Genomic DNA, 26,161 nt, shown 5'->3' on the forward strand with positions numbered 1-26,161 from the left:
TATAGTGCAGAGGGAATGCCTCCATCTCCTCTGGAGGAACAATCCCATCCCTCACAGCAAGAAAGGCCCAACACCAGCCAGATGTCATTTCTACAAGAGGGAGAGAACAAGCATCCCCTAAGTTCAACACCAATCAATGTGCCTCAACTGCAAGTCAGCGACTCCATTGACATTATTATTATTATTAATGCTGTACTCCAAGCAAATGGATCAAGCGAGAGGAGTGGGACACTTGCCAGTGATCAATGTAAGATGGCTGTCAAGCTGCCATGCACCCCTAGTGTGGGAGTGGCGGGGCAGTGCAGGATCCTCTAATCTCACCCCACACTCTGTGCATAGAGGTCCAGGGTTCGCTAGACCAGGGCAGGGACTTACAGTTACAGTTCTTTGCCCACATCATAAGTGTAGGGCCAGAATCTCTCTCACCTAGGAGAGGTTGGGTCCAGTAGGGGAGGGGTTGTGTGCCAATGCCTCGGTAGCTCGGCACTCACCCCTCAGGCTGCAATGCACTGCTTTAGTTCTCCACCTGGTAAGGCCGCACCACTCCTCTAGGCCATCAGATTTCCTAATTTCCAGACCCCTGTCAGTGTCAACACTGCTGCACGAGGGCGGGCTGGGACCCCAGAGCCAAGTGTGTCAGATGAAAGTGAAGGATGTTCGGGGCTCTGGAATGAAGCCAATAGAGTTTCCGCCGCTATTGCTAGCGGCCAGTCCACACCCACAAGCTAGTCCTCCATCCTAAAAATGTGCAACAGCACCGGAGAAAATAGTGTTTCTGCGTTAATTGATGTAAGACATTATAAGGTTGGTAAACTTTAATTGAACATCTTGGCAGATATTATATGACGTCGCATGAACATTCTTTAAGGATGCCATGAACCAAGATCATACTAGAAAGTCCTGCAGGACCGAACAACTAAATTATCCATCCCAATGGAGCTGACTGTCCAGGCAGTAATGTTTAGTGAACTTGTACAAGGATCCACATAGCTGCCTGGCAGATGTCCAGGACAGGAACTCCGCATGCTAACACCATGCTCTGGAGCAATGAGTGCGCAAGCCCTAAGGGGGTTGCTTTTTTGCCAAAGCATAGCAGATTTTAATGCAAAGAAGTACCCATCGTGAGATGGTACGTTTTTCCACCACCTTCTCTTTCTTTGCACCTACATATCCAACAGAGTTGATCGTCCACCCAGAAATCTTTAGTACTTTTGAGATAGAACGCCAACGCTCTTTGTGGATCCAGGCGGTGGAGTTTCTCCTCCTCACGTGAAGGATGTGGAGGCGTGTGAAAATTAGGCGAAGTGAAGGGTTGGCCTACATGAAAAGGTTTAACGACTTTGGGAAGGAAAGAAGATTTAGTGCGTAACACCACCTTGTCAGGGTGCACAAACAAAAATGGGGGCTTAGAAGATAGAGCCCGAGCGCACTCACTCTGCAAGCAGAAGTGATAGCAACAAGAAAAACAGTTTTGAAAGAAAGGAGCCGTAAGGGACAATTGTGCATCGGCTCAAAGGGAGTGCACATTAAGTAAGGACAAGATTGAGGTCAGGCATGATAAACGGAGTGGGAGGATACCAATGGGTGAGACCCTTAAGGAATCTACTAACAATAGGAGACTTAAAAAGTGAAGGCTGATTAAGCAACCTAAGAAAGGCTGAGATAGCCAATAAATAACCCTTTAGGGTGCCCTAAGCAGAACCCTGCTGGGCCAAAGAAAGAATGAACAAAAGAACCTCAGAAAGAGGAGCAGAGAGGGGATCAACAGATTTTTTGGTACACCATGCCACAAATTTATGCTAACGACAGGAGTATACCATTTTGGTGGAGGAACACCTGGCTGCCAAGTTTACATCACAGACTTTGGGTGGAAGGTCAAAAGCCGTCAACTGCCGCCACTCAATCTCCATGAATGAAGGCGGAGATTGGACAGGTTTGAGTGGAGAACCGCCCCCTGCTGCAGCAACAGAACATCCTCCCGAAGGGGCAGTCTGAGTGGCGGATTGGTGGACATGCTCAATAGCTCTGGACACCATACACTCCATGCCCAGTCCGGAGCCACCAAGATTACTTGGGCCTAGTCGTTCTTGATCTTCTTGAGAACTCTGGACAGAAGTGGTGTAGGCGGAAAGGAAGCCGGAGTTCAACTCGAGACAAAGTGTTTCCGAGCGAGTGCAGCATTGGAAACTCCAACGTGAAAAACAGATGACATTGCACGTTCTCTGTGGAGGCAAACAGATCTAACCAAGGCTCTCCGCACTGCTGAAAGAGACCTTGCGCCACCTCCAGATGGAGACTCCATTCGTGATCGGCTATGCATCGACGGCTGAGTTCGTCTGCTCTGGCGTTCAGAGAGCACACCAGATGTTGAACCACCAGGGTGATGTCCTGAGTCAACGCTGTCTCCGCGTCCTGCTTCAACACCCTCCGTATGCTCCGCAGGATTTTCAAATGGATCCCCCTCGACACGAGAAAAACCGTTACCCAAGCCCTCATCACCAACAGACTCGACTACGGGAACGCCCTCTACTCAGGAAGTACAAACAAGCTCCTGAGACGACTCCAACGCATCCAGAACGCCTCGGCCCGACTCATCCTCGATGTCACCCCGCCGCAGCCACATCACACTCCACCTGAGAGGCCTGCACTGGCTCCCCGTCAACAAAAGGATCACCTTCAAGCTCCTGATCCACGCACACAAAACACTGCACAACACCGGACCCACCTACCTCAACAACCGACTCCGCTTCCATACCCCCACCCGAAGCCTCCGCTCAGCCAACCTCGCCCTCGCCACAGTCCCCCGCATCCGAAAAACCACCGTCGGTGGCAGATCCTTCTCCTACCTCGCCGCCAAGACCTGGAACACTCTCCCCACCATCCTACGACAGACCCAGGACCTGCTGGCCTTCAGAAGACTCCTCAAGACCTGGCTCTTCGACCAGTAGCACCCCCCGAGCGCCTTGAGACCCTCGCGGGTATGTAGTGCGCTTTACAAATGCAGTGATTGATTGATTGACTGATGTGCCAGCCATGTCCAGAGGAGCATCGTCTCCTGACAAAGGGTCCAGGACCCTACTCCGTCCTGTTAGTTGCAGTACCGCATGGTGGTAGTGTTGTCCATGAACACTTGCACTACTTTCCCTTTGAGAGAGGGAAGAAAGGCTTTCAAAGCAAGCCTGATAACCTGGAGCTCCAGAAGATTGACATGGAGCCCAGACTCCGCTGTAGACCAGAGGCCTCTGATCTCTGCCTCTCCCATATGGCCACCCCATCCCAGAAGTGACGCGTCCGTCACTATGGGTAGATTTGGTTGGGGAATGGAGATGAATCTGCAGTTGACCCAATGCCGATTCGAAAGCCACCACTGCCAGTCTTTTGCAGTCCTCTCTAAGATCTGGACCATGTCAGATTTCCCTGATGATGGGCCCACTGGAACTTCAAGTCCCACTGCGGAGCCCGCATATGCCATCTGGCATGTGTCACTAGCAGGATGCAGGAGGCCATGAGGCCCAGCAGCCTCAGAGTCAGTCTCACTGAAACTCAAGATAGAGGCTTAAAGATCGGAATCATAGCTGGAATATCCTGGACTCGCTTTTCGGGAAGATATGCCCAAAAATGCTCTGTGTCCAGAACAGCTACGATGAAAGGGAGCGTCTGAGAGGGAGTCAAGTGTGACTTCGGCACGTTTATAGTGAACCCCAGAGGGTGCAGAAGGTTCACCGTAGTCTGAAGGTGGGAGACGACTTTCTGGGGCAAGTCCACCTTCAACAGCCAGTCGTCGAGGTAGGGAAAGACTGAAACCCCCAACCTGCTCAGATGAGCTGCAACCTCCGCCATCACTTTCATGAACACCCAAGGGGCGCTGGTAAGGCTGACGGAGCGCAGTGTAAATTGAAACTGCTTGTGACCTACTACCAATCGTAGGTAATGTCTGTGGACAGGCAGGATTGGAATATGGAAATGAGCGTCCTGCAAGTCAAACGCTACTATCCAGTCTCCTGGGTCCAAGGCGAACAGAACCTGAGCCAAGGTGAGCATTTTGAATTTCTCCTTCTCGAGGAAGAGATTGAGGGCCTGAAGGTCTAGGATAGGATGTAAGCCACTGTCTTTTTTGGGCACCGGAAAGTAGTGGGAATAACAAACACGACCTACTTCTGCCACAGGGACCCTCTCTATGGCTCCCTTGGCCAAGAGAGCTGCAACTTCCTGACGGAGAAGTGCCAATTGATGTTCCGGTATATGGCTGAATGATGGAGACATGGCTGGTGGGGCAGATTTGAAGGGGAGCGAGTAGCCCCTTCGAACGATCTGCAAAACCCACCTGTCCGTAGTGATGGATTCCCAGTGGGGCTGGTGAGGGTGAATCCTGCTGGCAACTGCCCCAGAGTAATGGGGCCATCTAGAAGGGTTTGGAGGCTGCAGCTGGGGCATGGGTGGACTGGGCTGACCTCTGGTTCCATGTCCCATGACCACGTAGGATTCTGCGTCCCCGGCTGCGCAGCGGCTGAACAGCATGGATGGCATGGTTGCTGGGAAAGGGACGTGACAGGGAGCCAATTCAGAGGCCACGAAAGGCAGACTGTAGGGGATGAGGGGTAGAGGAAAGGCAGAGGGACTAAGCCATAGCCCAGGAGTCCTTGAACCTCTCCAGCACACAGTCCGCCTCAGGCCTAGAAAAATCACGAAACTTTTACCAGACCTGCAGGTCGAGTAGCTTGAATAATCTACTTGATCTAACTGCAACGTACTTGACCTGGAAACGGGTCTCAAATTGTGTGATCCTAGGCAAATATTGTATTTTACAGTTGCCTTTTTCTTCATTCTCATATGTGAGTGCACCTTCAAATATGTGAGTTCAGCTTTTCTGCTGTTTGCTCCATGTGTAATGAATCTAGCCCACATATGGGGTACACATGATCCATGCATGACTTGCCTCTTAGTTTACTAATAGCTTTGCCAACAGGGCAGGAATGTTTCTTAATTTATGTTTAATCACTCACTTTTAATCAATATATCATTAAAGCATGATGTGGTAGCGCATTGTCATTTACAGACAGTAAATTTACAAAAAATGTCCAAAAACCTTCCCACTAACCTGCAGCTTTAGTGATAAAACAATATAGTGTATTAACAATAATCTGAGAAAATGGGGTTTCAGAAAACATTTATCATTTGCACATCACTGAGTAAAGTGTTTTGACTTTTTTCATTCTATTAAATTATTTTTTTTCTTCCCACAGAAGTACAAAAAAATGGTCTTTCACAGCTACTGAAATATATTTTGAGATGTTTGTAAAGTTGACTTAGTTATAGAAATATTGTGTGTTAGGAAAAACCAGATACCAAAAGCCTTTCACTTCACATAGGTCAGACAGTTCCTTACAGAATCCTGGAACTCTGCAGTCAGAAGGAAAAGTATTTGCATTGCAAGAAGTCAAACTGACTTTTGACCTCTATCTTTGAACACAGAGCAAATGGGACACGAATAAGATTTAAAGGAATTTTAATTGCTAATTCTGTTTCTGACTGAAGAACACCTGTTTAGTCCACTCGCCAGAAGGGTTGAGTGGAATCTAAAAGTTGCTCGACTTCATTAAATAAAATTCGCCATAGCAAGAGATCGAGTAGATTTTTCGAGCCCTGTGCCTTGGCTCAAAAGAGACGGGAGTAATCAAAGGGCATGTCCATTAAAGTATGTTGGACATCCCCTGAGAAACCAGATGTACATAACCAGGCGTGGGGCAAGGCCACCGTCGTCGCAACCGATCTACCTAGAGTCGTGTCCAGCCCACATCCGATAGTGAACTTTGCCGCATTTCTCCCAGCAGTGACAGCATGGGAGACGACAGCAAGGGCCTCCTCCGGTATCTGCGGCAGAACTTGCACAACGTTATCCCACAGAGTGAGTATAACAACCCAATTGGCATGCGGTGTTCACTGAACACAGTGCAAGACTAGAGGAAGAAAACATCTTCTTCCCAAATTGTTTCAGCCTTTTTGATTGCCGATCCGGAGGTGCAGAAGGGAATGCACCCAAGGATGAGGAAGCCTGGATAACAAAGCTCTCAGGCGTGGGATGTTGTGACAGGAATTTAGGGTCGTTTGGGGCGGGCTTATGGCACTTGTCCTTTGCACAGGAGCCCCTGTGTTGGATCTGGACCAAGTACCCAGTACCCAAAAGGACATTGGTGAAGGCTTCACTGAATGGAAGAAGAGGCTCCGATGCAGAAGCCCCTGGCTGAGGTATCTCTGTCAGGAGATTAGACTGGGCCTGAACAGTGTGCAGATCAAGGACTTCAGTCGCCTTACTGACCACCGTGGAATAAGTAGCATGCCAGCATCTGGAGAGGTATCCATACCGCTAGCCTCGTCCAACTCCTGTGCCCAGTCCAAGTTAGGGTCATCCTGGTATTCATAAGGGTCCAGGGAGCCCTCCAATCCTTCCCCAAATTAGAACCCATAAGAATAAGGGTCAGAATCCAACCTGGAGTGAATAGGCCCCATCGAAGAAAGAGGCAGTGGCGCCCGACGCCGGTCCAACTCGTCTGGGATTAGGATTGGGTCGACGGTATGCACCACCGACGCTGGGAGCGTCGACAATTGAACCGGCACCAGAGAAGGTCTCGATGGTACGACCGGTATCTGTGCGGATCTGAGAGCGGATCCGGAGTGGACTTTGGTGGTCGGAGCCAGAGCCGCTGGCGCAGAACCTGCAGGCCCCCCAACCAAACCCCTTGGGCCTAAAGGTGCCATAGCAGCATCTGACTGCCTAAAAATGAGGCGCATGGCCTCATAAAATTCCTTCAATTAGGCAGGGGTCGCCCTGGCTCCCAAAAACTCAGGGAGGCGCGGAGCGGACCTCAAAGCAGGCTCTGAAGACTGAGGCCTCGAAGGTCGACGCTCCTCACGCATCAAATCAGCCGAGCGACATGGTGAAGTCAAAAGATGGTGGAATTTCTTCGACTTCTTATTCCTCTTACCTTGACCCGAAGACTTAGAAGACAGCGAGTGGCGGTGGCTCCACGACCAGTCTCTAGACCTTTCCCTTGAGCGAGACCGGGACCTATGTGGACTCGAGCGCTGGGCTGATATAAGCTTGAAGGACCGCTCCCTCAAGGCCTTCGGGTGCATGGCCCGGCTCTCCGAGCACGACTTCGGGTCGTGGTCGTGCTCCAGGCACCACAAACAAACCCAATCCGGATCCATCACCGACATCATGCGGTGACAGTCCTCACACGGTTTGAAGCCGGTCTTTGTGGACATCCCTCGATGCAGCAAAAACTTAACAAAAAAACTTGACGGGAGAGTCGAAGTCAGTCAAAAATAGGCCAAAGATAGCTATCTCTGGATCAGCGTGTGGCACGGAAAGAAAATAACTGACATCACTGTTCTGAGGCGGCATCTATGTACTACTCCCGACGTTATCACAGCAACTACGATGCCAATGACGCCCGCACAATCTACCAACGTCACCTACCGACGCGCAAGGGTATTGCTCAAAGAAAAAATCTCCGGATCCAGGCTGACGCCTGGGGGAAAATTCTAAGGTAAGGAATCTGCAACTAGAAGTCTATCAGATCTTGTAAACACTCAACAGATGTTCACATGAGCAATCTATACATACATATTTGTTTGTGCTAAAATTAAGTTCATAAATATTTTCTAGGAGTATGATTTCCTGGTCTTCTTCTGCAAATTTCTGTGAATTCATGAATTATCTAAATCTGCAGTAATGCAAAGACATATACCATGGGTGCACTTTTGTGGCTTTAAGAATTGGTCCCCTAATTAGTTCTGGTGTTAACCAAGCCCTTATGTATTTATTAAAATTCTATCTGTCTCAATGTTTGTTACAATAGTGGGGGCCCAGCCGCTTCACCAACAAAGTTTTACAAAAGCCATGTCAAAATAAGACACACATTGACCAAACAAAACAAAACTAGCTACTAATGTCAGACCTACTGGCTTTGACAATGCTTGTTTATTTTCATATTTCCCATAATTTTGTTGAAACTGGTTACACTGATTATCCATTATGAATCTTTTTGGACATACTAGCATGCAACAACACATTTTACTAAATGATGCTTCAAAGTAATGGTACCTAGAATTTCACAGTAATTTAGCAAAACCTTTTTTATCTAGTTGCATTTTTTGTGAACATTTTATTTCGGCAGCAAAGGATCAATCTTCTGCATATTGCTGCATCTAATGAGAGACCATTTTTTTTTTGGGGGGGGTGGGCGGCAGGGGAGTGGCATTAGACAAAGCCTCATAATGTTAAACTTTGCAAAATGTGTATACACATTTCTTTACTGAAACCACTTTCAGCAGTGCAGTCCAAGCGTTCAACATTTAGAGCACTCACCCTATTAATAAAGGCTTTGCATTAGGAAACCATAAATACAAGTTCGAGCAGCATTAACATATGGACACAAATATTACCTCAACTGCAGAGAATTCCCTTCCCTGCTCCATATTACAGTATTGTAAATTGGTTTATCTGCAGGGGGCTGGGCCTACTTATCCCAAGGACAAAATAGATATGAAAACATGTTGTCCCTGACACCAAAGAATGTGTCCTTTTCATCAGGCTATAAGAATTCCAAACTCCTGGTTGGCAGATTATTGTCTGCACAGTCATATTGGGACTCTCGCAGACTGTCTGCCATAAGCAGTACCTAATGTAGGAGACCTCAATTTAACTGTTTTTGACTATTCAAAACACAAAGATTCTCCCTGGGTTAGAAGTTTACCACACCCCTGTAACTCTGTAGCACTTTACAGACTCTTTCCTCCTCCATCTCTTTTACTCAATCCAAAACTAGTCTTACTACTTTGACCTCTCAATTAACACTTTCTCGATGCTACCCTGTTCTATACCTCCATTGTTCCATTCAATCCAACTAACAGACTCGCTTGTCTACAGCTCAAATTAACTAATATTTCCCTATACTAATCCACCACTAATCATTTTGCGTTCTGGAGTAGCGTGTTACTAGCTGAAAAGTGCTTCGACGCCTCGCCAGGGCCAGAGGTAGTAAGCGCTATAGAAATACAATTTTCCGAAGAACCACTTAACTGGCAGCATGGCTGTAAATGCCATAACCCAGACTTATAAAATTGATACCACCAAAGGAGGCATAACTCTGTTTGGAAAATAAATGTTCATATTACCTACCCCCCAAAATAATCCCTCAAGTAACCCAGCACTATTGGTTGGTAGAGCTCGCTAGGCAGTGTAAGTGACAGTAATTTGGTGCATGTATTCTGATGTCTTAATAGAACTGTCCAGGATTTTGCTGAGGCAAGGAAGTCATACTAACTTATAAGGAAAAACTAAGAGTAATTCAAGCTCAGGCATGGCATGCTTTGAATAATGCTATTGCTAGAAATTCCAGGACTTCATTTTGGGAGGTAGTTGCGAATGGAATAATATGAATACCTCTTGTAAATATACTCTGGCTCTATTGTGGGTCGAACATTTTTGTAATCTATAGAATCCATAAACTATTAGTCTTCTGACTGAGGAACAAAAACGATGCACATCAATTCTAGATTTCATTTTAAGTTGTGCTGCCTTAATTGCACCTTTTAACTAAATCAGGCAGTAGTATGTGCTGGAACTAAGGGAAACTGCTTGGGCCTAGATCATTTTACCTCAAAACATTTTTCAAATTTAAGCAAATTTGTGGTACATGGTTTGAACAAGAATGAAGGTAAATGACAGGATGTGCATGGGGACGTCCTGCACTCATAGAGGTGTGCTGACACTAGCGATACTCGAAATGGGAGTTAGGATGATAATATTTTAGGTCCATTCCATGTGCCTTATCGATTCAACCACCAGGTTTTTGGGCTGATGAAAAAAGCCTTCAGTCAGGTGTACAGTTTTGTTTCAAAAGGCAAATGGGACTACAGAACTTAGAACACATTTTTATTTGGTAATTCACAAACAATGTTATTGTATAAAAAATGCTGAATATATATAGCATTCGTGAACCTAGTCTGCTCAAAGGTACAGATAGACCACAGTTGTCAGGCCAGTTTCCTGGGATTATTTATGCAATTCTTTTGAGAAGTATTGTCGCTGTCCTTAGAGCCACAGAAGCAAGGGTCTTCCACTATTACCAGTTGTGTAAACAGCTATGTACCTCCTCCTTTTTGGGCTTTCACTTTCAGATGGGCAGAGAACTCAAAAAATCAAAATGTACTCTTCGAGGATGGTGTGGGGTAGAATGCTTAGTTCAGCTAGCACATCTACCTCTCCAATAAATATATGTCCAAGTGGTGATACTTTAAAAAAAAAAAAAAAAAAAAAACTAAGTTACTTTTTATTTACATTAGGCAAATGTGTGTAACCCCTTTGCTGCCAGGCCTTTTCTCCCTCAGGTGCCAGACTTTTTTTTAGCTATTAGCACTTAGTTCGCACTAAGGCCCTCATAACGTTTTGTCCACATAAGCTACCCATGCCTAATTTGTGTCCTTTTTTTCCAACATCCTAGGGATTCTAAAAGGTACCCAGTGTTTGTGGGTTCCCCTGGAGGACCAAGAAATTACCCAAAACACAGAATTTCTTTTTCTTTTTTTTAAATAGGGAAAAAAGGGCTGCAGAAAAAAGCGTGTGTTTTTTTTCCCATGAAAATGGCATCAACAAAGGGGTTGTGGTGCTAAAATCACCATCTTCCCAGCTTTCATGAACAGGCAGACTTGAATTTGAAAACCACATTTTTCAACACAATTTTGGGACATACCCTATTTTTACTATTTTCTGTCCTTTCAGCCTCCTTCCAGTTAGTGTCAGAAATGAGTGAGAACCCAATGCTGGATCCGGACAGCTAAACATTTCTGAAAAGTAGACAAAGTTCTGAAATCAGCAAGGGGTCATTTGTGTAGATCCTTCAAGGTTTTCCTACAGAAAGTAACAGCTAAAATAAAAAAATATTGAAATTGAGGTTAAAAAAAAAAAAAACAGCTCCGTCCACGTTTTCTTCTATATCTCTTTCCAGCTACGGCAGATGTTTGAAAGCAATATACCATTACGTCTGCTGGACTCTTCTGGTTACGGGGATATATAGGACTTGTAGGTTCATCAAGAATCCTCGGTACCCAGAGCCAATGAAGGAGCTGCACCTTGCAATGGGTTTTCATTGTATACTGGGTATACAGCAATTCATTTGGTGAAATATAAAGAGTGAAAAATAGGTATCAAGGAAACCTTTGTATTTCCAAAATGGGCACAAGATAAGGTGTTGAGAAGCAGTGGTTATCTGCACATCTCTGAATTCCGCGGTCCCCATACTAGCATGTGAATTACAGATCATTTCTCAAATAGACTTTTTTGTTTTTTAAACACACTGTCTTACATTTGGAATGAAAAAATATTGAGAAAGTCAAGGGGCAATAACACTTGTTCTGCTATGCTGTGTTCCCAAAGTCTCCCAATAAAAATGGTACCTCACTTGTGTAGGTAGGCCTAGTGCCCGCGACAGGAAACGCAACATGGACATATCACATTTTTACATTGAAATCCGACATGTTTTTTGCAAAGTGCCTAGCTGTGGATTTTGCCTCTAGCTCAGCCGGCACCTAGGGAAACCTACCAAACCAGCGTTTTTTTGGAAACTAGACACCTAGGGGAACCCAGGATGGGGTAACTTGTGGCACTCTCACCAGGTTCTGTTAACCAGAATACTTTCCAAACCTCAAAATTTGGCAAACAAAAACAATACTTTCTCACATTTTAGTGATGGAAAGTTCTGGAATCTGAGGGGAGCCACAAACTTTCTTCCACCCAGCATTCCCCCAAGTCTTAGGCCTAGTGCCACAAAAGGAAATGCCCCAAAACCCAACATGGACAACACATTTTCCCAAAGAAAACTGACCTGTTTTTTGCCTAGCTGTGGATTGTGACCTCTAGCTCATCCGGCACCTAGGAAAACCTACCAAACCTGGACATTTAAGAAACCTAGACACCTAGGGTAACACAGTATGGGGTAACTTTTGGTGCTCTCACCAGGTTCTGTTATCCAGAATCCTTAGCGGACCTCAAAATTTGGCAAAACTAAATAAAAATTCCTCACATTTCGGTGCTTTAAAGTTCTGGAATCTGAGGGAAACCACAAACTTCCTTCTATCCAGCCTTCCCCCACGTCTCCCGATACAAATGGTACCTCACTTGTCTGGGAATTCCTAGTGCCAGCGACAGGAAATGCCCCAAAACACTATATATCAAACATTTCGGAATCTTACCCCAATACTGTTGCAAGTATTGGAAGTTTGATTCCATGCACTCTGGGGTCTTCTTAGAGGACCCTCAACATTGCTACCACCAGTCTTACAGGGTTTTCCGAGCAGCCCAGCTGCTGCCACCCCTCAGACAGGATTCTGGCCGCCTGCTGCTTGATCTGATCAAAGGATTTCCTTTGGAAGAGGGAGGTAACACCCTCTCCCTTTGGAAATAGGTGTGACTGGCTTGGGGGGTAACCTTCCCAAGCCACTGGTTTGCTTTGAAGGGCACATGTGGTGCCCTCAGTGCATAAACCAGTCAACACCGGTTCAGGGAATCCCCCAATCCGTGCTCTAGCGTGAAATTGGACAATGGCAAGGGGAAAGACCACTCCCCCTGTCCATCACCACCCCAGGGGTGGTGCCCAGAGCTCCTCCAGAGGGTCCCTGGGTTCTGCCATCTTGTTTCCAAGGTTGTCAGGGAACTCTGGGAGCAAGTGAATGGCCAGGCAGGTAACGCCAGAACCCCCTCTTGATAGGGTCTAACCTGATTAGGTGACCAATTCCCCTTTCAGGTTTATTTAAGGTCTCTCTCTCTTGGGAGGATCCTCAGATTCAGATTGCAAGATTCCAGCAGGACTCCTCTGCATTAGACTAAATTCTTGGTCACCTCTTACCAAAATAATCAACTGACCAAGAGTCACACTTGAGTACCAGGTTTTGGGGGGGGGAGGGGGGTGGGGGGGAGAGTGTGCTGTCCTCCCGTCCCCCTCTCCAATCCCCATTGTAATACCAATCAGTGAGCAGTTACAGTACAGTGAAAGTAATACAAGCCAACCTGCTCTGAATCAGTGCTAGGTGGCATATCTTAGCTCCCAGAGCACTGATTATCTATGGAGAGGTATCGTGGATCCCTGCTTGGGGATCAACACAGGAGTGGAATCCCAATTTGGGATCCACCCACTAGGTTTGAAGAACATGGGGAAGGGGCCCCTTAGGCAAGGGCTTGTACTTCTCCCACCGCCTCTAAGGATTTCAGTCTTTCTGCCCCCCCATGGGGGTCCACTAGACACCAGGATAATTTTTTTTAATTTTTTTAAATGTAGAAGTGGGGGCTACCCCTACCCCAAAAGAAATGAGGCATCAGTGTTCCTATCCCCATTTGGGGGGGAGTGGGGATTACCCCCAATCTGCCCACCCAATGGGCAGAAAGCCCACTAGACATCATAGAAATTTTTAAAAATAAAATAAAAATAAAAAAGAAAATGTAGGCGTGGAGGCTGCCTACCATTGGCATGCCCATGCTCCCACCCTCAAAGGAGTCTGTCTTTCTGCACCTCTGGAAGTAAATGGAGGTTATTACTCCCAATCCACTCCCTCGGGGACAGAAAGACACTACTGACCATTTTGGGGCAAGGTATAGCTCGATGTCAGGGTAGGCTACACCCTCCTTTTTTTAGCGCCATTTTGAATTCCCTAGTGTGTATTGGGCTTTCACAAGGGTTCCCACTGACCTTGGTTTGATCCATTCTGGTAGCAGGCACTAGACCCAGTCACACAGGTGGTACAGCGTTTTAATAAACTTAAGTGGGGTAACTCTGGGTAATAGGAATTTTGTGGATTCCTGCGGGCTCAGGAAGATTCCATCACAGTAATTTAAGAAAAATGTGTTATATCCAGAAAAGTTAAGCGGTTGCAGGACATTGTGGGTAAGAAAGCCTCATAGGATCCACACAAGACACTCCACCCCCTGGAATCCCCTGGTTGTCTACTTTTCAAAAATGTCGGATTCGTTGGTTTGCAAGGGTGACATCACAGCCCCAAATACTGTAGCTACCCCTGCTTATATAGCAATGTAGTGATTTAGGGTATTTGGTTTAGTGGTCTCTTGGCGCACCCACACAAGTGGGGTACTGTTCTTAATGGGGGACTTGTGGTAACTTAGCGTAGCAGGAAATTTGTGTCTCCTCACAGATTCCAGAAGATTTCCTCAAAGAAATTAGGAAAATGTGTATTTTTTGTCAAAGTTTGAGGTCTGCAGGGTATTGTGGTTTCAGACAATGCTATGGGATCCATGTGAAGCATACCACCCTCGACTCCCCCGGATATCTAGTTTTTAGAACTGTTTGGGTCTGGTACGTTTTCCCAAGTGGCAGCCTACCCAAGACCAATAAGTGCAGCCATTCATCAATGCAAGTGGGATGATATTAGGAGTCAGCCACATTAGGATGTGTTTTTTATGTTTATTCTACAGGGGAGCAAAAAGACTGTTGAGCCTTTAGGGGTGAGGGTGGGACTGATGTTAGGATTGCCAAACCCACTCCATTATTTCACTAAAATATATATATATTTCTGCCATACAGTAGGCTTTCTACCCCCACCCACCTGGGCCCACTGAAGGTATTTAGGGTAGGCAATGTCAGTTTTTCAACATGGACAAGGGGAGGGTGGGAGTGGAAGAAGCGACAAGGGGAGGGTGGGAGGGGAAGAAGCATCAAGGACAAGGGGACGCAACTAGCGGGCTCCAAGCCGCTTGCAGTATACAATATTGTACAGAAATGCTTCTTTGTGCAAAGTTTTGGGCTGATGCTGCTGGTTTGTTCGATTCAGACTGCCATGAAGCTTGCTACCCAGACCTCAATGCCAGTGTTCTGACCTCTTACTAAATGTATGTTGACTGTGCTAGTACCAATTGGCATAACTTGACTTGCTTATATGTCCGAGTATATAGAACCAAGTGTACCCAGGGCATGTAAGAAAGTAACCCCCCCCCCTGCATCCTGGAAGAGTGGTTTTAAACTGCTAGTATGACTTTGCTATTCAAACCAATGACAAAGCTCCCACGTCCCTTAACAATAAATCTAAGTCTACCCCAAGGGAAGGCCGATGGAGCTCTGAGGCAGGGAACTTGTTAAATAGGACATATGCTTCTAATCTGTCCTGACCTTGTTTTACTGTGGAAACGTTAGTAACCCCATTGGCTAACACAGAGATACCAGCTGACCCCTCAGCTCATCTTCTGAATGGAAGTACTAAACTGTGTTCTCAGGGAATCAAATTAATTGTGGCATTAAACCTGACTCTATGCTAAAGTCTAATTCAATGCAACTTTTTAGGAAAGGCCACTTCTAAAAGGATGCCACTCTGTACCCAGTGGGTCCCGGGCTCACTGTGCCACTGGATTCAAGCTAGCCTGGCTGATGAGGGGTGAAACCCCGAAACCGGTCCCAGGATGCTTGTTTCCGGTCCAGGGAGAACCTGGCCTGGAAGTTTGGGCTGGACTGTTCCCATGAGGAACAGGGTCAAGACTGATTTGCATATGGCTGGGTTCAAACTGGGGTGGCATGGTGAGCAAAATAATGGATGGATTAAACCCAGATCTGTGACTGGGGGTGAATGTTTGATTGGTTCCGCATTCCGTCCATCCAGTTACGCTATCCCACAGCGTTTGTGTTTTGCTTTGCTTTTGCCGCCCTAAGTGCGCCGGGTATGCCCAGACGTGGGTCCCGGGCTCACTGTGACACTGGATTCAAGCTAGCCTGGCTGATGAGGGGTGAAACCCCGAAACCAGTCCCAGGATGCTTGTTTCCGGTCCAGGGAGAACCTGGCCTGGCAGTTCGGGCTGGACTGTTCCCATGAGGAACAGGGTCAAGACTGATTTGCATATGGCTGGGTTCAAACTGGGGTGGCATGGTGAGCAAAATAATGGATGTATTAAACCCAGATCTGTGACTGGGGGTGAATGTTTGATTGGTTCCGCATTCCGTCCATCCAGTTACGCTATCCCACAGCGTTCGTGTTTTACTTTGCTTTTGCCGCCCTAAGTGCGCCGGGTATGCCCAGACGTGGGTCCCGGGCTCACTGTGCCACTGGATTCAAGCTAGCCTGGCTGATGAGGGGTGAAACCCCGAAACCGGTCCCAGGATGCTTGTTTCCGGTCCAGGGAGAACCTGGCCTGGCAGTTCGGGCTGGACTGTTCCCATGAGGAACAGGGTCAAGACTGATTTGCATATGGCTGGGTTCAAACTGGGGTGGCATGGTGAGCAAAATAATGGATGGATTATACCCAGATCTGTGACTGGGGGTGAATGTTTGATTGGTTCCACATTCCGTCCATCCAGTTACGCTATCCCACAGCGTTTGTGTTTTGCTTTGCTCACATGGTTGCTGGCCAACAGACAGCTTTCTGCTCTACTGGGGAGTGGTGTGAATGACACCCAGGCTTAGAAACACTGGTAGCCTGCTACAGAGGGAAGTGTTACCTCCCCCTTGCAGGACGCCACTCAGGCAAGTAGCCCACATGTAGACACAACTCTAGGGTGGGCTTCCAAGCTCCTAACATTCAAGGAAGGGTTCAGACATCTCGAGAGTGGGCAGAATGAGGCTCCCTGGGATTGCTAGATGCCACACATAGGCAAATGTCATCACAGGGCAGGAGCGATCCTTGTAGCCCATCAGCTAGTGACTGCATCATCCCCACAGGACACTTTCTGGGCATAAATATGGCAGCCCTAGGACCCTGAACCTCAGATCACAATGGAACAGGAGGAAGCACTGAAGGACTGCCCTACTGAACCCTGCATCTGGCAAAGAGCAGCTGCACTGTCTGCTGGACTGCACCTGCTACACCTTGGGCTAGTGGAGAGAGGACTGTGCATGTGGCTCCCAACTTGAGGAAAAGTCACTCCAAGCCCCGGACAAAAGAAGTGACTTTAAGGGTCAGTTGGCTAACCCCTTGGAACATGCACCAGGGCCACTTAGCAGCCAAACTCAGCAAGTCAGAAGTCACTTCTGGAGAATCGTCACTGATAGACGATGGACGTCCCAAGAGACCAATCCTCAATGTTCAAAGTTGCACCCAAGAATGTCATCAAAGTCCAGATTGGTCACCCAAGAGTGACACTAGCCCCCTTCACAGGTTTCCACTTTGCATAAAGACCGTTGTCCGGCAGCAGCTTGTCTTCTACTAGCTCACAGAGGACATCAAGGGACTCCAACCTCTGTGGCCAAAGTCTCTCCACCCGACACGTGGACTACGAATTAACACTACAAGGACACCCCCTCAACCGCACAGCACCAAGAGCATTCTCCATTTACTGCATCCCCAGCATCAGCACCACTCCATTAAACGTCTATGGCAGTTGTGGAATAAAGTTCAAAATTGGACAGGAGAACGCTTTGGTGAGAATGTAACTGTCTAAATACTCCTTAGTGCCCCCCCTGTTGTAGTTTAGCAGCGATTAGATAAAGCATTAACAGAAGACATCTTGTATTTAGTAACTATTGTGAACATTTCGCAGAATCCATTTTGTATTCATGGCAGCCATTTTCTCTGCCACATGCTGCCATGTTCTCACCATGTGGTCTGTCCTACCTTTCTGTTAACTACTCTTGAAAATCTCCAGAGTAACAAGTTATATTTAGCATCTCCCACTTTCGCACATGCTCAGTAAGGTCTGCAGCTGTTAGTCCTTGAAAACTGTTAGCTCCTCCTACCCGTCGACTGTGCATTTCCACATGACCTTACATGTATGCAAGTCTTGCTTCTATAATTGTACCACCTCTTTTTAGCCCCTGCGTGGGTATAAAAGGACCATGCTCTCTCAGTTCAGTGTGCTACTTCAAACATTACCGAAGGGTGCTATTTGAACTGTAGTACCACCTCATGAGGTTAATAAACTTTGTCTTTTATTTCAGTTTCTGTGCCAACTTCTTCCTACATGGTCTGAGGACTTTGTGCAGAGAAAGGTGAACCCCTTGCACTAGTAGGCCTTGCTGAGGCTTACTTCAACAAATTTGCGCCCGAACAGGGACTCATCGGCGACTCGGATGCCCAACGGATTGGTCGCGAGGAAGGATTGGGATCTCGCTGCGGACGATCAATGCCTGAGGAGACCCGAGTCTTGCAACCACAGCGTTTTTCCCTTCTTTCTGATTTGACCATCCAGGTGGCGCCGGTCCTCGACTGAGATGCTTTTTGTTCATTCGTCATGCAGTGACCATTTGGTCGATTTTAGAACTTGGCAGTTGGAACCTGGACACCCTGTGATTGGTAAGAGACGTTTTACGGCACTTGCTGTGGGTTTTGATGCCTTTGTTTGGTAATGTAGTTTAGCACTACTTACTGTGGCTCTCGTGTTTTGGGTGACTAGTCAATTTGCGTCCTTAGAATTGATATATAAATTGCAATTTATATAGGCAGGTAATGAGGAGAATTTTCTCCAATTTAATTTTGATTTGAACGGCACCTTAAGTGCTACTTTGATTATAATATTGCTAATTCTGCACTATTTTTGGCATGCCTGTTTTTTAGCGCACTTCGTAGGATGTGTTGCTTTTGTAATGGTACCAATTTGAGACTGGAAGAATCGCAACCGGCACCCCCAGAGGGGACGCCCAGTAGAGATATGTATGTTAAACATGGTCTTTCTTCTATTATGTACAGCACATTATGGAATAAATACACTAGTGCGGATCATGAGTTATGTTGGCCTATGCATGGGTCATTTGATTTGCGAAAGATTGAGTATGTGGAAAAATGTATGTGTAAGCGAAAGTCTAGGCAAGATATGTTTGACTGTGTACGAATGTGGGAGAAAGAAGTGCGTGGACGAGTGAAGCGTGAGCAAGCCTTGCTTGAGAAAGAGCAGCGGAAGAATGTATATGTCAAAGCATTGGAAATGAGAAAGAAAGAAATAAATGACTTAAAGGAGATAGAAGAGAAAGAACGTAAATTACAGGTAACTGGCCAATACACTGTTAGGCAACCTCTCTATCCTATCCTTAATAAACCGCACGATGATTTTTTATTACTAGATCACCCTCCATCTCTGTATGTCGTTCCTTCTGCCCCTCATGAGTTAGCTGAGGTCTCCGGTTCAGAGCAACAGAAGATACAAGACAGTCGCTCTATGTTGCCTGCTGACCGTGCGTCTGAGCTTAGATCTATTGCTCGTAAAACAATTCGTAGCATTGTCTCTGCTTCTGAACTTTTAGAAAACATGAAAGGGTGGACGGAAAAGTAGCAGCTATATTTTACTGAGGCATTTGGCACATAAGTTATTGAACTATTTTGGAAATATTCTGATGACTTAGAGCCCGATGATGTTGCAGCTGATCATTAGCAAATGCGTGATGGTCTTTTTGTTTTCTCCCAGGTGGCTGATGCAATCAGGCGTTTGGTGAAATTATGTGTTACGGCAGTCTGTTTGCAAGAGGAGAAAGGGGCTGTGGACGTAGTTACACGGACATCTCAGACCGGTGGGGTGCAAGCTTCCATCTTCGGAACAGATGATAGCTCACGCAAAACCAATGCGGGAGGCCTCGCCTTTGTATGTTCCTCCTAATGGATCGGGTACAAGTGCTGATAAAACTTCTGTTGATGCCAAGGGTTATTTTATTTATAATTGGGTGTATACTCCTTGGAATAGGGCAGAAGTAATGGCACTTAAAACAGTATTACCTGACCCGCGGAAAAATACAGCTGCCTTTTATGAGGAAGTTGAGGGAGCAATTAGTTCTTGTACTATGACTTTGGAAGACTTGATTCTTTTGTTTTGCCTGAAGGTGTGGCTCTCATACAATATGTCGATGATATTTTGTTGGCGGCTGATACCCCTGAGCAATGTGAAAAGTGCACTTTGTTCTTACTTTCTTTTCTTGCTTCACACCATCATAAAGTGTCCCGAAAGAAATTGCAATATTGTAGACCAAAGGTAACCTATTTAGGTCACCTTTTGTCTAAGGAGGGCCGTGCACTTACATCAGATCGTATTCAAGCAATTTTAGACACACCAGTACCCTCTACTCAGAAAGATGTTTGTGCATTCCTTGGTCTTACTTCTTTTTGTAGGCAATGGATATTAGTTTTTACACATTGTCAAACCTTTGCTAGCACTTTTGACTAAAGATACTCCAATGCCCCTCCCATGGACAGATGAATGTGAGACTGCGATGCAGCGAAGTACTACTTCTATGTATGTAGTGAAATCACAAGCTGAACTTTGGCATAATGCTAGACAAGACGTATTAGATATACAGAAATCTGCTTCTGTGAAAGAACGTGAACAATGGTCTGAAGATGGAGAATTGGATGGTGAGGGCTGTTGGCGGAATAAGCAGATGGATAAATGGAAATTGCCTATAGCTTTTGTACAACCTATGGTTCAGATGTCACATGGGCTGGCACATGTTGGAGCTTCAACAATAACAAAGTTGCTTACGCAAGTTTGGGAGCATCTAGAAATTTCCAGTACAGCTAAGAGAGTAGTACAGTCAGCTAAGAGAGCCTTTTGAAGTTCTACAAATGGATTATATTCAGCTTGAACGCTGCAACAATTTAAAGTATGTCTTGGTGGTGGTATGTGCCTTCAGTAAATGGATAGAGGCGTACCCCACAAAGGATAATACAGCCATTACTACAGCAAAGGTGCTTTTGAAATAATTTTTCCCTAGGTTTGGTGTTTGCTGACTTTTATGGAATGATAACGGACCTCATTTTGTTGGGAAGTTATTAAGTATGTCCTGAAAGTATTAGGGATCAAACAGAAGTTCCATGCGGTTTTCCACCCACAATCAGTAGGGTTGGCGGAAAGGTATAATGCTACTTTGAAGCTGAAGTTAGCGAAGATACAGGCTTCCACATCCTTAACTTGGCCGGATGCATTACCATTGGCATTATTGTCAATTAGGTCAGTGCCACACTCTCGACTTGGCCTTAGCCCATACAAAGTGGTTTTCGGGAGGCCAATGAACATTTGGGGAGTTCCTAAACCAAATTCTGTATATGATGTACCTTGTGTCCTGATGAATGATTATTTGGCACAGTTAACCGACAATTTGGTTTCTATTCATCAACAGGTTCGAGAAGCACTTCCTGACAGATCTACAGGTGAAGGTCATGAACTCCGACCTGGTGACCAGGTGATGATTAAGTCCTTCGAAAGATCAAGCAGCTTGGAACCAAGGTGGCGAGGCCCAGAACTGGTGCTCCTTGCGACAAGGACAGCAGTTCGAGTGACGAACCGAAAGAATTGGGTCCATAGTACTCACTGCAAGAGTGCTACCTACCTTGGTGGAACTTGCTGTGCTGACCGATCGAGAGATTTTGACTACGGAGAAAGGCGGTGCTATATCACCTGACGAATCTGCAGAGGTCTTCCTGGACCATACGACTTCTGGAGTGTCACGATATAATTTGAGACCGAGGAAAGAATCTGAAAATGTTTAGAAAAATACTGGTTGAGCTACCGCCCTGGGTTAGTGAAACGGAGAGCCAATGTGGCAAGGGGGGGGGGGGGGGGGGAAATCAGCCATGCATTAGAGTAGTGACACCCGTCTTGGCCCGTGGTGAAGAAATCAGCGGCTGCCCAGAGATAAGAGCTCCAACGATTGTTTTTAATTCATTTCTGAAAGGGTCGATTATCACTGTTGCTAAAATGAATAACAAACTGCTCATTAGTACTATGGGGTTTGTTATTGTTTTGGTGGTTATAGCAATAATCACCTGGTTTGTTGAAAAGAAGTCTCCTGCTTGTGAGTTTTTTGTTGCCACTACTCCAGTACCAGAGGATCACTATTACTTTACGCTTCCCTATCAGGAGCAGAAGCACCGTCAATCGTACTTCAATAATACTTTTATTCAGATGTTGCATCATACTCATAATGCTACAAATACTACTAACTGTTGGGTATGTGGAATGATACCTGTGCATCAAAAGAAAGGAGCAACACCTTTCATTCCTCTTCCTTTTTCACACAATGGTTCTTGTCAAGCTTGGTACACGCTTTTGTTTGCATCTGGAAAACGTACAGAGGGCAAACTTCTTTTTCGCCTTAATAAAGTATGCTACCAAGACAAAGATAGGTATCCCCAAGCCAAAAGAACTAAATGGGAAGAGTATCAACCGTACAATGTTTCAATGCCATGTGTCTTCACAAATATGAGAGACTCGGACAAGAAAGAACAATTTGTGATTTGTGTTACACAAACTGAAGCAGATTTATGTATACGAAGCATTGGACGAATTCCAGTAGGGACAAGCGATTGTACCTTGATTTTAACTATTGAGGGTGTAAATAATAGTAGTTTTACAGCTTCACATAATACATATTTTGTTTGTGGTAACTATGGATATTACCAACTACCTGTTGGGTGGTCAGGTGTGTGTGATGATTGCAATATTTTTCACATGCTGTATCTGTATTCAGTGTGGTCCAATGTTCTGCTCCATGTGTATTACTGCTTGTATGCCTACCAAAGGAAATATTACAGAAATGAAAGCACAACATATGTTAGATAAGGAAATAGCTGAAATGATGAGCATAAATATACAAGATGAATATTCAGATTATCCTAGAAAGACTAATGTCTTCAGCTAATGCTGAATGGGTCGTCTGTTGTAGTTTAGCAGCGATTAGATTAAGCATTAGCAGAAGACATCTTGTATTTAGTAACTATTGTGAACATTTCGCGGAATCCATTTTGTATTCATGGCAGCCATTTTCTCTGCCACATGCTGTCATGTGCTCACCATGTGCTCTGTCCTACCTTTCTGTTAACTACTCTTGAAAATCTGCCTAGTAACAAGTTATATTTAGCATCTCCCACTTTTGCACATGCTCAGTAAGGTCTGCAGCTGTTAGTCCTTGAAAACTGTTAGCTCCTCCTACCTGTCGACTGTGCATTTCCACATGACCTTACATGTATGCAAGTCTTGCTTCTATAATTGTACCACCTCCTTTTAGCCCCTGCGTGGGTATAAAAGGACCATGCTCTCTCAGTTTAGTGTGCTACTTCAAACATTACCGAAGGGTGCTGTTTGAACTGTAGTACCACCTCATGAGGTTAATAAACTTTGTCTTTTATTTCAGTTCCTGTGCCAACTTCTTCCTACATGGTCTGAGGACTGTGTGCAGAGAAAGGTGAACCCCTTGCACTAGTAGGCCTTGCTGAGGCTTACTTCAACACCCTGACCTTCCTGCGGCCAGATTTGGTCACCCTAACCAGGCCGGAGTAGCCAAAGGCAACCATTTTACATTTCTCAAAAGTTTCAAAACTTTAGGTACTAATGCCTGTTTGCGGTTGTGACTAACAGAATTGAGATTTACGTTTTCTATAAAATCCATATCTCTCAAACCTTCCAGAGGATTTTGTTCATCTCAGTCTAGAAAAATTCATAAAGCGCACAAATAATTGGTATTCCAACAGACACAGAGAGCTACGAGGACATCATATGCCAAAAAAAGTCAACAAAATGAACAGTAATGCACAGGGGTATACATAGCACACAAATATTCAGTATTCCATAAGATACAGAGAACTATGAGGGCATTGAACATCAACCAAGCGGGTTTGACTACAATTCACAGGACTCCATGGGGCAGGGACTAACTATTGTCTATACGTCAGAAAAAAACAACAAATTGAACAGTTATGCATGCGGTACTGGGGTCCTTCCTGCTAAGTACTCCACCCATGCCACCATTTGGTGGGCTGTGACACTGGAACCCTCCCCTCCCTCCCTCTGCCTTAACAGTTAACACTCCAGAACATACTGGTGGCTGTCGGTGTTGTAAGCGCTGAAGTGAACTGGAATATCAACAGTGGTGGGCAGTCAATATCAAATAGAGGTATTTCCATTGGGGAGGTGGCTCTAGCAGCCATCTATTGTGAAACCCCACATTCACAATACTGGTATTCTGCTGGTGGCTAGAAACATCGGCAGTGGAGGGAGCTGGATGTTATTCTGGCCCACCCTGTGTGGAGGAGATTTGATGACCAGGTGTAGGAAAATGGCTCCCTGTTGCAGTTACCCCCCTGATATTGATGCTGTCTTGACTGAGAAGTGTGCTGGGACCCTGCTAACCAGGCCCCCAGCACCAATATTCTTTCACTTAAAATGTACCATTGTTTCCACAATTGGCACACCAATGGCACACAGGTATGTCCCTTGTAAAAGGTACCAGTGGTACCAAGGACCCTGTGACCAGGGAAGGTCCCTAAGGGCTGCAGCATATGCTGTGCCACCCTAAGGGACCCCTCACCTAACACATGCACACTGCCATTGTAGATTGCCTTTTTGTCCCTACCAACACACACAAAGTCGAAATGGCATCCCCCTCAGGATGCCATGCCCACAAAATACTGCCTGTGGCATAGGTAAGTCACCCCACTAGCAGGCCTTACAGCCGTAAGGCAGGGTGCATTATACCACAGGTGAGGGCATAGCTGATTGAGCAATATGCCCCTACAGTGTCTACGTCTATTCTTAGACATTGTAAGTACAGTGTGGCCATATTAAGTATATGGTCTGGGAGTTTGTCAAAACAAACTCCACAGCTCCATAATGGCTACACTGAATACTGGGAATAATAAACCCACATTGATGCCAGTGCTGGATTTATAAAAAAATGCACACAGAAGGCATCTTAGAGATGCCCCCTGCATTTTACCCAATCCTTCAGTGCAGGACTGACTGGTCTGTGCCAGCCTGCTGCTGAGAGACGAGTTTCTGACCCCCTGGGGTGAGGGCCTTTGTGCCCTCTGAGGCCAGAAACAAAGCCTGCTCTGAGTGGAGGTGCTTCACACCTCCCCCCTGCAGGAACTGTAACACCTAGCAGTGAGCCTCAAAGACTCAGGCTTCGTATTACAATGCCCCAGGGCACTCAAGCTAGTGGAGATGCTCACCCCCGGACACAGCCCCCACTTTTGGCTGCAAGTCCAGGGGAGATAATGAGAAAAACAGGGAGTCACCACCCACCAGTCAGGACAGCCCGTACCCAGAAAAGAAAGCATGAGGTTTCTCTGATAAAATGGGAACGTTAAAGGAACTGGGCCACAATCATTTTATAAAAATACCATTCCATTAATACAGAAGCTAAGGGGAGCTCTCCTGAACGTGAGACCTGTTGAATGAGTTCCTCGAAGAAGGCATTACTGAAGAGGTACAGATGTATGAACGGGCGTCCCCTATTTTCCCAGCCAGGAAAGCTGATCGCAATGTGAGATTGGTTGTCAAACTCGGGTAACAATAATCCAACTTTCTTTTAGACTGTCACCCACTCTCTAGTATAAAAGAGTTACTGACTACTCTGGAAAAAGTCAAGATGTTTCTGCTTTGGGTTTTTGCTCGCCTTACCACCAAATTGCTTTGTTTCAAGAGTTGCATCCACTTACAGCTTTCCAGATGCTTTAGGAGGGGGAATACCAATATAAACGGATGCCATTTGGTTTGGCCACTGTGGTGTCAGTATTTCAGAGGGCGATGAATCAAATGTTTACTAGATGACATATTAATGTTCTTCACTGATACAGAGCACATGAAACATATGTCTGAAGTATGCAAGACCCCATGGAAGAGGAGCTATGCTAAAAGGGATAAAATGTAAACCTTTTTGTAAAAGAGTGTATTACCTCAGCCACATGGTCTCTTGCGATGTGGTATTGTATCTAAGGACTTAAGTTGTTGTCATAAAATGAGCTCCTGTGCTGGACAAAAAAAACTATCATCCACTGCTGAACAGTGCAAATATTACAGCAAGTTTACAAACAACTTTACAGATAAAATGGATCCACTGTGTATGTGCTCTTGTCTAGAAGGATGTGGAATTTTCTTGCCAAGAACAGCAGAAAGAGTTTAAACAGATTAAGTCTGGTAGTGTCAACATGCCTACTTTTTTGTCTTTAAATTGAGTAAAGACTATATAATCACAGTGGACATCTGTATGTATAGAGTGGGGGCTGTGTTGTCTCAGGGAGCTTGAAAGAAGAAAGGTATGTTGCTTTTTGCACGTCAAATAGTTCTAACCATTGAGATGTTATTACTGAAAGGACATTCTGGCCCATGCCTTGGCTGTGGAAACAAACTATAGTTGAGGAAGCCGGGTTACACTCAGGATGGACTACAAGCCCTTGGTTGGTATTTTATCT

At 45.7% G+C, this 26,161-nt stretch overlaps 1 protein-coding gene across 2 annotated transcripts in view; it reads right to left on the reverse strand.

Annotated features, from left to right (window-relative positions):
- The window catches only part of ERP44 (endoplasmic reticulum protein 44), a 1,253,443-nt gene that overhangs the window by 1,119,700 nt on the left and 107,582 nt on the right, over positions 1–26,161 (reverse strand). The window lies entirely within an intron of this gene.

Source organism: Pleurodeles waltl, chromosome 2_2 (genome assembly GCF_031143425.1).
Source record: "Pleurodeles waltl isolate 20211129_DDA chromosome 2_2, aPleWal1.hap1.20221129, whole genome shotgun sequence".
Lineage (NCBI taxonomy): Eukaryota > Metazoa > Chordata > Amphibia > Caudata > Salamandridae > Pleurodeles > Pleurodeles waltl.